The sequence below is a fragment of the Uloborus diversus genome, chromosome 5, assembly GCF_026930045.1.
Source record: "Uloborus diversus isolate 005 chromosome 5, Udiv.v.3.1, whole genome shotgun sequence".
NCBI lineage: Eukaryota > Metazoa > Arthropoda > Arachnida > Araneae > Uloboridae > Uloborus > Uloborus diversus.
Genome location: NC_072735.1, coordinates 42471439 through 42484438, shown reverse-complemented (window position 1 = coordinate 42484438; position 13000 = coordinate 42471439). Strand labels below are relative to the sequence as shown.

At 29.9% G+C, this 13000-nt stretch overlaps 1 protein-coding gene across 1 annotated transcript in view; it reads right to left on the bottom strand.

Moving 5' to 3' along the window:
• LOC129222024 (cell adhesion molecule Dscam2-like) overlaps positions 1-13000 on the bottom strand; it is a 121715-nt gene that overhangs the window by 67739 nt on the left and 40976 nt on the right. The window lies entirely within an intron of this gene.

Genomic DNA, 13000 nt, shown 5'->3' with positions numbered 1-13000 from the left:
GTACCTAAAATAAATAGCTTATTAAAGCTATGTTTTTTCAAACTCTAACACAAAACGAATGGGAGAGGGTTGTGCCTTGAGACACTGTTAATTTCTTAGAATCTAGTTTTAGCAGCAATGTTTTTGTAATCTGTAATAGTAACCTTCAGTACGAAATAGTGCCATGGTGAAATTCTATTTGTAAATTTAATTAACTGAATTTTATTTTGTTATAAAAGAGAAGTACTTTAAAAATTTTGCTTACGAGAAAATAATGATAGTGTACTTTTTGACCGTCATATTTTTAAAACCACGTGGTGATTGTACCTTAAGACAGCAACACATTTTGTACCTTCGGACACGTTCCAAAGTACAACATATGCATTGTACTTAATAATTAAGACTAATTGGAACATTGTTTTTATCTTATGTAGTCTTTTAAACCAGTTTAATGTTAGAAAATAATTCATAATTAATTATTCATGATTTAATTCACTACAATGTTTAAAAAAAAAAACATGTTTTATGGTGCAAGTATATGATATGTATATGCAAGTATATGGCTGTTTCGTGAATCATGAAGACTTTCCCATAGTACAACAAGATGTGTCCCAAGGTACAATAATACACTGGATGTTTAACATTGAGACAGCTTGGAAATTCTACTTTAAATGGCTGTCAATACATTATTTTCAAACTGTCTGAAATTTAAAAAATGTATTGCATATAAGTATGTTGGGGTATTTTAATGTGACTTTAAGAGTTTAAATTTCATTCAAATAATTGGCGTTAAAAATTAAAATATGCAAAGTGTCCCAAAGTACAACACTCTCCCCCATATCAAAAAAGTTAATTTTCAAAGCTTTTGACATTTTGTATTCTCTATTTAGTAGATATTTTACGGGAATTACGGTGCAATCATCTTCTTATTTATTAGTTTTAAATTTAAAGAAGATTTTAGCCAAAATGTAATGCGTTTCTCATGTTTTTTTGAAAATAAATCATTGACCTTGTCCCTCTACTGTTCCGTAAATAATGAAACTATTAACATGAATAGTATTTTCCTTAGAAATGACTGAAGTTATTGAAATCAAACATTTAAAATGTCATTATATTTGTGTGAAATTTTGTTAAAGCGTTTTGCGATACACTTACATTATGACAAATACTGGCCTATTTATTTCCTGAAAGTTTCCCTCAAATATAAATAATCATAATTTGAATTGCATTACAAAATTTGTGGATTATGCAGGCTGACTTTAATCTTACAATTCACGAGCTTTGAAATTTCAGTCTCATATCCGTACAAACTTAGGGACAAACACAACTTTTTGTATGGTAAAGTTCATTCTGCTCAATACTTTTCGCAAAACAAAACATAGTTTGCATAAAAAGAGGTTCAAAATTTTAACTTTATTTTAAAAACGCAATCTATAATGAGAACTGTTCTGAAATTCTCTAATTTTTTAATATGAATTATTATGTGTTATTTACAGTGTATTACAAGTTTTAGTGTAAATCTACTGTTCAAAAAATTATTCAGTAGTAAATTCCTCACAAGAAATCTAGTAATGCTCTCAGAAAGAAATATTTATCAAGCGAGATAAATTGCGTTGATACTTGCTAAGCTCTGATGCCAGTAAATAATGTTGTTCATTTGTAAAACGAAAAACCCCAGCGGTATTGTACGGGGATGCGGTTGAATGCTGAAGCTTATTCGACAGAAGAATGTAATCCTTCATAGGGAATTCTGGTATTTCTAAAAAGTTTACTTAGTCCAGGAAGATATATTTTAAAGCTCCAAAAATATATTTCTGTCTGAAAAACGAAATTGACTTTCAATCATGTATTGAATATATTATACGTGAAGTCGTAGTTGTTAGGATAAAATCGTTTATAGTTTTCAAAACTATACTTGCTAAATAATAATTAGAATTAAAGTAACATGTAAATGAGTAAGAAATGTAATGAAATAACGATTATCTTATAATTAACATGACAATAAATCTTTTAAATTCAACGAAATGTTCAACATTTTGAAATTTGAACTGTATGTCTATAAAATGAAACCAAGCAACCTATATAACAAGGTTGTGTTTTTTTTCTAAAACTTTTTGGGGGAGTTTCGACTGATTAAAAGAAATTAATTAATAAAAAATATAGAATCAAAAATTTCAAATGGATATTTCTATTGCATTTTTTTAAAGCATACAAAAACCAGTAAAAATAAATTGGCTTTTCAATAAATCAGTTAAAACTTCTACTATGACAAATTTGTTTCAGTTACGAAAAACTCGAGGTATCATCTAATTTCGTCAAACATTCTAAACTGATTAACAGTCACAGGAATGTGATGCTATTCATTTTCCCGCCTGTTTAGGGTTTTTGTCTCAGTTTGGGCATTTCAGAGATTTTTACAGATTTTTTCACTAAAAAGTAACAAACAACACAATTATTATAAAGGGAATTTTAACTTTATACTTATTTTAAACGATTTTTTCAAAAATTTAACAGCATTTTTTCAATTTTAACTGCATTCTTTGTATATTTTTAGAGCATTTTTAGGGTTGTTATGGTCATCAACTTTCGAGCATAGCTAATTTAATATTTAATAGCGATTAAACTGCTATATTTAGGCATATCTTTGAGGTTCATACCTTTATGCATAAATGTATTTGTAATAAGTTACAGTATCAATCGGAAAATGTATGCATTGTAAATGAAATAATGCCTATTTTTGAATGTTGTTATTAAAATATCTTACCGAATAAGTGCATACTTTTCAACAAAAAATACTACCGCGAAAACAAGACCTTCGGTTCGATGAAGCTCAATTACGTTTCTTTCCCTAAACTTTTTTTTTATGGTCAAAAGAAGAAAAAGGCATGCTTAAGTAAAAATACTGTAAACGAATTGCAATGTGTGTGGTATGCTTAAAATTTAAATATAATGCTAAGAAGGAATATCGTATTTAATGAGAAACGGTTGCAGACTTGATTAAGTAAAGCATCTGTCACGATGAAGTGGAGCTTAGTCAAAACTAAACCTTTTTTTTTAATAAAAAAAAGAAAGATTTTTGGATAAGCAGTAAACGGAATTAGCAAAACGATCTGCGCGAAGTGGATTAAATCTTTTCTGTAGCCCTTTAGATTTTCACACTAGGCTATCAATTCTTATAACAACGAAACATATACTTGCAATTATTTAATTTAATACACAAAGTCGAACTTCTGTTTTATTGTGTTATGATTTAAAAATATGTAATGAAAACATTCATGATTGTATGAGCATGATGTTTTAAGTATGTAACGAATGTTGTACCTTTTATCGAAAAGTTTTTCATGCGTTATTATTTCCTTACGGAATTAACATTCAAGAAATATAACCTTGTTATATCATTAGAACTAACATATGTTCTATGTTTTTTGGCATGCAATTATTAAATCAAGTTGTAACTAGCATAATTATTAAAAAGAATTATCTATGTGATCCATGTTTTCATCCTTTTTACTGTAGAACAGCGTGAATATAGATGTTATAATGATTTACAGAGCACATAGGAGACGCATAATTATTGTGCGTACAATAATTTTAAACCCTATTATTAGTCTAGGAAATAACCGCCTAAGTACCTTCTAGCATGGACCATTTTATAAAATGTTGACTTAGGTCTTAAGTTTTTTTTCCCTTAAATGTAACAACTTTTTTAGCCTACTTTCCCATTAAAAGTCAGAGAAAGAAGAAAAAAGCATGAAAAAAGGCTTAATGCATCTTAAAAATATCGCAAAAAAACAGAAAAAAAGTAAAAGATAAATACAAATGAAAATTTAATAACTATCAAAAAATTTATAATCGGCAAGTAGGGTATTGAGATGGGGAAAAAAGTGTCTGTCGGTCGGTCTGTCCGATTCGAACATTTTTTTTTTTTTTTTTTTTGTTAGAAAGATTTCAGCAAGGACAACTCATTTCATGTTTTTTTTTTATTTGAGCAATTTTTCGTTCAATTTTGAACAGTTCAAAAAAACTTAGCGCCTACGGGGAAATTCAAGGTAAATTCAAATCCTGTGAACTTAGAGACGAATTTGCTTCAAACAAACTTTGTAAGAAAAAGCTATTGATGAAGAACATGTATAAAAATTTTTATTTGATGAAGAACATGTTTAAAAAAAGATTTATTTCATCATTTTTCCCTTACCTTTTGAACAGTTCAATTCCATTAACATTAGCGCCAACATGGAAACTGAAAGTCAATACAGATTCCGAACTCAAAAGCGGATTTACTTCAAACAAATTTTGATGGAAATAGTTCTTGACGAACGACCCCTGACTCTGACTTCGAGAAATTTTGAGGCACCTGATTCCGCCTCCAACTCCTGTACCCGAAAATTAGTCGGATTCCGTCTCCCTGACTTCAGAGGAAAATTAACTGACTCCGGCTCTTGAAAATTCAACTCCGACTCCAACTCTGCAAACATTGGAAGAGTAGCGAACTTAAAGGAAAAATGACCGATTTCCACTCCGAGTCTTTAAATTAAAAACCTTGGGCTCTCAAATCTGACTCTTTGTCCCAAAATGAGATTGACTTCGACTCTGCAGCCACGGTTTTTACTGTGAAATAGCTGTTGTTAATATGAATTGTTTTTTTTTTTCACTCTAATCTTTTTATTTATGTATTCAGTTTTTGGCGGAGAAATTCGGGAGTCCTTTACATGCTTCTACTGAAGATATGGGCAGACGATTTTTTTTTCGACCATGACAATTATTTCTTTATGTTGACATTTTATCGTTTTTATTTATTTTTGAAAATGCATTAAATAATTTTTAAAATTATTTTTTAACAACAAGGGAAACATTAACGATTTTTTTGACAGGATATATTTCTTTTAATGAGCTTAGTCTTTTCAATATTTTTTTTCAAAGCAGTTAAAAATTTTCTTTTGTTTATAAGCTTTTTTGTTTCTAAAGGGACGGAACTTTGTTCGTTTATTTTTTTCTTTTTTTTCTTTTTTTTTACGCATCTAATTTTTTAGATAAGCGAGGCATATTTTATTGCTAGAAATCAGTTTAAAATATTAAAAAATATTTTTGAAATAATTTGCGATTTTTGCTAGTTTTGAAAATATTGATCAGTTGCTAGAAAGTCGATATTGGATTACAGGAAAGTAGGCTTGTTTAGTTCTGAACGGAAGAATAATAGAACGGATAAATTTAAGTATTAAATCGAAATCATTAAGTCACGTAAGGAATATAATTTAAAAAATCGGATAAAGCTTTACTTTAATGTTTATAATTTTTAAATCATACTTCAAGTTCAACCATTCTAGAATTTGTTTAAAGTAAAAATTTTCGCGAAAAAAAAGAGAGAGAGAGAGAGAAAAATAGTCTACCCTTGACAGATCAACAAATTCATACTTTTAGTACATTTTTACTTATACTCTGGAGCTCTTTTATATCGCGTACCAGTATTTAGGGTTGATAAAAAAAATAAATAAATAAAATTAAATTAAAAAAAACTTCCATTTTAAATTATTTCGGGGATACGAGCAATTTTTGTGTGATACAAGATAATTTACTCTTATAAATACTTACACATATTAAGCGTACATGAAATATTTTGTACCCACAATGGCAAATTCATGTGAAATGTACTCCTAATATTATATATATATATATATATATATATATATATATATATATATATATATATATATATATATATATATATATATAAGAAAGATACTGATTTTTAAAGAAAAATGTCTTGAGAGACACTATGCTCGAAACTATTAAAGCTTCGTTACATCTTTAAGGTGTGGTGAACTTTATTTTTGCGTCAATAGGTAGTGCCTGTGTTAATTTATTTATATTCTTAGACGCGATGAATTTGCACCAAAAAACTTCATGTGCAGGTATTATAGTAGTTTTTAAAAGCTAGGAATCTAAAACACATTCCAATTGAACAGATATTTTCGTCTAGAATAACGGAATTACAAATAATTGCGTTTCTTGAACACCAGTACATTACACACCGTTTGTTACCGTATAGTTGTGACTAAATATCATGCCTTATGCTTTTATCATGAACTTTTTTTAAAACGTTATTTAGACATAAATGTCAACCATAATTTGGTTGTATGTGTTAGAGTTCTGAAAGTCATCATTTGCTGTTATATAGTGGATACAGTGAGTTAAGTTTAAAGCAAATATAATGAGGGTACATAGTGCTTCATATTCAATGGGATCGCTGTACAATATCAGCAATTTATTTATTTAGCTGAAACAAGTTTATTCTAAATCTTAAATCATGCAAGTTTTATAAAGCAACATCGGAGCGTTCTTTTCCGTTTTTAAAAGCTTCATAGCCGTTATTTTTATTTGTAGGGAAATATACCATTTTATTAGTCACAAGTGGTACCTTCACGGCTATGCCCGTCGTAGAAAATTAAAAGGTCTTTTGGTTCACCCTTACATTTACAAATAATGTATGGTGAATTTCTCGCCAATTGGCTTGCCAATGTTACGGTTTCACGTTATGATAACTTGGTAATTTAACTCTTTTTAACGTGTAAAAAGAACCTCGATTATCCGAGACTCTTTTAAACGAACAATCGTTTACCGAACTCGGATTTCTCTAATTTTTGCTTTTAATAAGTCAACAAATTTCATCTAAGGCATCTATTTCATTTTAGGAACTGTCCGATTTTGGCACTTCAATGACTCCTTCCCCCCTCCCCCTACCAAGTAAATCTGAAAATTTCTTGAACGCAGTAAACAATTCTAGCTTATAAAATGCTGTTAAATTCGAAAGCACTCGAATATGAAAGCAAAATATTGTTTCGTTGGGTAATTAATTCTTCATAACGTATTCACGTTTAAAATCAAAGACAAAAATTGGTTTGTTTTTTATTGATAACACAATAGCGAGTAAAATTTATTATGATATGTCTTATTAAATTTAAACTGTATATTCTGGCTTTATAATATTTAATAAACACATTTATTGCTTACTAGTGGTACCAGCATGGCTTTGTGCGTAGTAGAAAATTAAAATGTCATTTGGTTCGCCTGTATACTTACAAATAATGAATGGTGAATTTCTCGCCAATTTGCTCGCCCATGTTACGGTTTCACGTTATGATAACTTGGTAATTTACTCATCCATCATCTGATAATTTTGCCTGGGGAAAATGTTCTTAAAATTGGAATAGAAAAATTACAAAAACGAATTTTCGAAAAATCCCTTCGAGGTGCACACCCCCATGCTACAAAATAAATGTGTCAAATTTGTTATAATTTATTATCCTAAAACATGCTTAATGACTAATGTTATGTACTGTGAAAGAAGCAGTAGAATTAATTATTTTTTTGACTAAATCATCTAGTTCTGAATGGAATTTTTCTGAAAAGAAATACATTTAGTGAGAAAAGAAAATTATATTGATCTTTTTGGATTAAACCTTAAAAAAAAGAAAAAAAATGGTTTTGCCCCACTAGTGGGGTAAACCGGGTAGACATGTTATTGCTATGGGGAAAAAAATAATAAAAGTTTACACAAAATTCTATCTTTTTCATCAAGGTGAAAGGTAGTTCCTCTCTTGTCCATGAGTTTGCACCCCACTTTCCCCTACTTCCGTGGACAAGTAAAGAGCAGTAACTGCAAATTGTTCATGTTTATTTTATTTTATTTTATTTATTTATTTTTTATTTTATTTTATTTTATTTTTTTTGTCACCCATTGTACTTTAGCTTTATAGTACAAGCTTGCTTATTTGGTTTCCGTTGAAAAAAAAGTGCAAGAAAAAAACGACTAATTTCAAAATTTATCTATTGATAATATTGAATCCAACACTCATTTTCCTCAAATATCTCAAAAACTCATTTCTGCAGATTTTTGAATTTAGACGTTTTTTTCGCATTTTTTTCCAATGGAAACCAAATAAGCAAGCTTGTACTACAAAACTAAAGTACAATGGATGACAAAAATGCAAATGAACAATTTGCAGTTACTGCTCTTTACCTGATCACGGAAGTATTCTCCCGCAACTCGTTGGTTTTAGTAAATCGTTTGTTTTTCCCCCTCGTATGTAAAGCATTAATGAATTACTTTTGCTGAATAAAGTCAATTAATAAATTCATTAATTGCCAGAGAATGACCTTAAGACTACAATGTTTACCTGCTAACGGCATAATAAACAATTAAAATAATCAATCAATTACACTGCAGTATTTTTACTACTTTCAAGTACTACATTTAAATAAAAATTGCATTATCATGTTTTGGGATGTGTGCGAGCACAAGAGTGTCACCCGATACCCATTTATACGATCGATTCAAATTCAATAACCGTTTTTTTTTAACTCGATGTTTGTGAATAAAAATAACAAAGTACTTTATTTTTCTCTGAAACTTGTTCCTTACAGGTTAAATTAAGGAGTTGAAATGCAGTTTTCTCTTGATACTCTGTACCCCACAATGCGCATAAAGTAAATAAATAATGCTGTGCCTTTTAATGATAAATATGTAACATGTGTATTGCAAAAAATAAAAATAGCAATAATAATAATAATAATAATAATAATAAATAACTGATAATTTAAACCTGATCAACGTCGTGGATCTTCACTTTATTGACTTTTTTTTCTATTTAGTTTCTTCATCTGGTTCATTTATTCATTCATTCATTTATTAAATATTTATTTATTTATTTATTTGGATTATTTCTCTAAATATGATTTAGTAGTACTGCTGTGATCAAGGACGGCTAGGAATACAGCTATTCAGGGTATCTAACAGTCATTCCGGATACCTTTTGTGCCACTTCATGTATTTTTAAATCATAAAGGGTTTAAATCTGTTTTTATGACCTGACCAGCAAGAATGCATAACTGGCCATTCTAGTATTTTTCCAAAAATAAATTAAAAATATAAAGTGGCGCTATGTTATCTGTACTGGCTCAAATATGCCTTTAATAACTACACTTGTGTTTCCTCTAATTATATGCTCTTACTTGACCGAGTCTTGGAATAATATATACTTTAGTAGGTGATGATGTTTCTGCACTGCTAGGTTCTGAACACTGTATTATTATTATTATTATTATTATTATTATTATTATTATTATTATTATTATTATTATTATTATTATTATTATTATTATTATTATTATTATTATTATTATTTAGGTGTGTTAATTTGTACTTTCCTTAATTCGGCACTTTGACACCCTTTATGCTGTGTGTTTCGTACCAGCCATTAAATATCTACCAACCACTTAGTAAAATGATCAGGAAGAACATTGTTGTTAAGATAAGACAAATAATAGTTTAAAATATTAATCAAACCCAGTCAAACACAGCGGTTCCCAACCTGTGGTTCGCAAATCCTTTGGGTTCGCGAGAGGTTTTCAGGGGGTTCGCGAAAAAAATATTGTAATGGCGGAGTTTAACATGCCTAATTTTGCTGAAGTTTCATCTTCAAGCGGTTTCAAGCAAATTCTGCTCCTTTTTTATTTATTCGTCTCTCGCACATTTGATACTCTTAGCATGAAAATATTTGCATACTTCCTGACTTATTTTACAGTTAAATAATTTAGTCTGTCATTGCGAAGTGCCAGTTTTAGCGCTTCGATTGAGAATGATAGCCCTGTAGCCATCCTGAAAAAGCTCTACTCATGAATACAATGTCCGCAGATAAAAAAATTTGAAAGCGTTCCTTTCCTCCGAAGTGTTTTATCGGAAAGATTAATTAAACTTTATGAAAACATTACTTGGAGCATATGCGAGCGTCTAAAATTATTTTGATGTTTAGTATTTCTTTACCATTTGAGTCCGGCGAAGGGCTTTACCTCTTCTCTTGTGTTGAGTCAAAAATCTATAGAAGTGAGAATACAATTTACTTCAAGTTCTATTGTCGAAAAAGGGAAATAATGGATAGCAACCCGAAAACACCACAGGAAGTATGAAAATCTAATTACAATAGAAAATTTTCGTGGGTGAAAGTTTGGCAGTGTGAGGTTTAAGCAGTAAAAAAAAAAATCAACGGGACTTTACCATGCAACTTAATTTGCGCTATATGCAAATAAGGAATTTATGAAATTTGTGTAGAAAATTTCTCTTGAATAAGTGAGATTAAAAATATTTGTTTTGTTAAAAATTACCTTTTGTGTAAAAATTTGAGTAAATGTGTACATTGAAAATAGACGCTCGTATTATTTTCAATATATGCATTTTACTCCGCGCTGATAGAACAGACTTCTCCAACAATCTAACGATTAATGTACGCATTAGCATTATATCTTTATCAAACAGTTAGGATCATAGTCCTTTTTAAAAAGACTAAAACCTAGAGATCGTTCTGATTTTACTGTAAGAAAAAAGGTCATTTAGTTGATCTGAGACAGTTCCCTGAAATTTATTTTAAGTATCATCCTTTAATTGACATTTGATTTAGTAATAATATTAATAAATGTACTTTTTTGTCAGAAAAATTACAGCCACTTTTTTTTTTTTTTTTTGATTCTCTTTATTCTACAAATATCCCATTTTCAAAATTTTCTCAAAGTTGATTTATCTTCAACACAGAATAATTACTGTTTTTCTTTTTTTTTTTTTTTTTTGTTTTTTTTTTGTATAAATTTTTAGCGACCATTTTAAGTTCGTGGCAATATTTGTAATTCTATATTTTGCATGTATGTTTTCGTACTTGTTATAAACTACGGAGCATCATCAAGTTAAAAAAAAAATCTCCCAAATTTTATTGTCTGTGTGTGTGCGTGTGTGTGAGCGCGATTTTTTTTTTTGCTTGCCTAGTACCCAAGAGGTTCGTCAACTTCGTCGGAGTTTGGGAGTTTGAAAGGGGTTCGCAAGAGGGAAAAGGTTGGGAACCGCTGATCTAAAGGTGTAATTTTCTGTCTGCAGATTGAATTTAAAATAAAAAAAAAACATATATTAAAAAAACATTTTTATTGTTTTTTTTAAAAATGACCATTAATTGTGAAGCAAGTAGGAGTTGTCCAAGTTTTATTTATTTACGACAAAAACGTTAATAATGATGGGGTATTTACCATAATAAAACTGATAATCCTTACAATAGCTTTCATCAAGAGACTCTTGCTCAGGCCTGTTGTAAAAGGTGTAAATTGAAAAAGGGGACTTCTTCGCAAACTTTTCCAATTGTTACTGAACATGTCTAGGGTCATATATTATGTTATCATCGATATTTATGAACAAGTGTAATGGGTAAATCATAAGGGGGTATCAAAAGGGGGGATCGTAAGGGGTAAAAGATTAAGGGATTCCTAAAACTTCATATATACTTGCAAGTCCAGGAAAAAATGGGTTATTTCTCCTATGTGCATTCAGCTGTACCAGCTTAAGTATCTCCAATATAACCTAAAAAAATGACCCTGTTTCCACAACGAGGGAAAAACACTGTTCAGAAATACGTTTTCTGTATATATTTTCGTTCTAATCCTACATAATTAATGTTTTGTCCTTCTGGTGAAATATATCTCTTAAACATGGTGGAATGTATTTTCCACTGTCATATTTTCGCGCAATGTTGTTCTGCTGAAAAAAACATTTTTCTCAAAAGTTCCATACTGGCGGGGGAAAAATGCTATCAAAGCTGCTCCAGCCCATTCTGATTCTTTGTCTATCACACGTTCATAAAACCAAATAAAAGCCGTGAGTATTTTTGTAGGTTTTAAATTTTTGACATAAGCACTTAAAGTAAAAACTTGAAAATGTGACTGGAAATCATATTTGATTCCCTCATCCAACTGACATGATGCAAATGAAGTCGAGCCTTTAAAACTGTATGATTTTTCTTTTAGAGGCTGCAACTGATTTTTCCCGTAGCTTTTTCCACTTCAAAATGCTTGCTAAATTTTTCGCAGTAGCACTTTGTAAGGTTACAATCACAACTCTTCTAGTACTCCGTTAATCACTTAGTAAGTTTTTCTCTTCTAGGTGTTTCTATTTTTTCTTTGGGACCAAGGCAATTTTTTGTTATCTTGTACTTTCAAAATAAAATGTAAATCTAAACTTGACGTGCACTGCGGCATTTTTGTAGATTTTGCATAGTGCTTTGGGGTATTATTTCAAAAGCTTGTGTCAAAAAGTAATTTGCCTCTATTACTTTCGCTCGTTTAAGTTAAACAGTGGTAACATAAGCATTTGATTATATTTCTTCAATAGTTTTCACAAAAATTTTGACGATTTTCTCGTACGTAAAATCTTTCTTAGTCTCACTGTCCCGTTTAGGCCTACAACGACTCCATTCATATAGTATGATAACATCTAGGTAATTTGACAAAATGTTGCTATTAGTATTCACCGAATCACGAATCATCAAACGACGAGCCTTTCCATTTTAAGCCAGTACAATTCATGTTCTAGTTTTTTAATGTTGAAGAAAAGAGCTTATCACTAACGGATGCTTAACTTAAAAAGTGTAGTGAACTCTCGCATGCACTTTATATTTCTCGACTATGTTATACACATTAAGAGGAATACTCACAGCAAAAATGGAAAGTATGTACAGATAACAGATGCGTCTTGATAATTGCCTTACGCATAGATAACGTGCATTTTAATAATTTATTATTTTTTAATATATTAATATATTTAATATATTATAATTTAATAAATTATCACATTTCAAATTTTGTGCGCTCTAAATAGCCAGAAAAAAATACCCCCCCCCCAAAAAAAAAAATGTATACCGTTTTTGACGATACAGAAAACGAACCTAACCTCGAGAAAAATGGAGCATTCATACACACATTACTTATTATAGATAGTGCACTTAGTTTTGATTTCGAAAACATGCATCGTTACAATATTTCGACCACAAAACTACTAGCATAATGTTTTTAAGTTTTTTAGCAAAGTCATTCCTTCAGCTAAAACAACGATAGCTAACCTAAAAGTAATCATCCAACTGGGACTCACATACTGGCTATAAAATTCTCAATTTGAACATATATTAAAAGTTTGAATGCATATGATCTATGATAT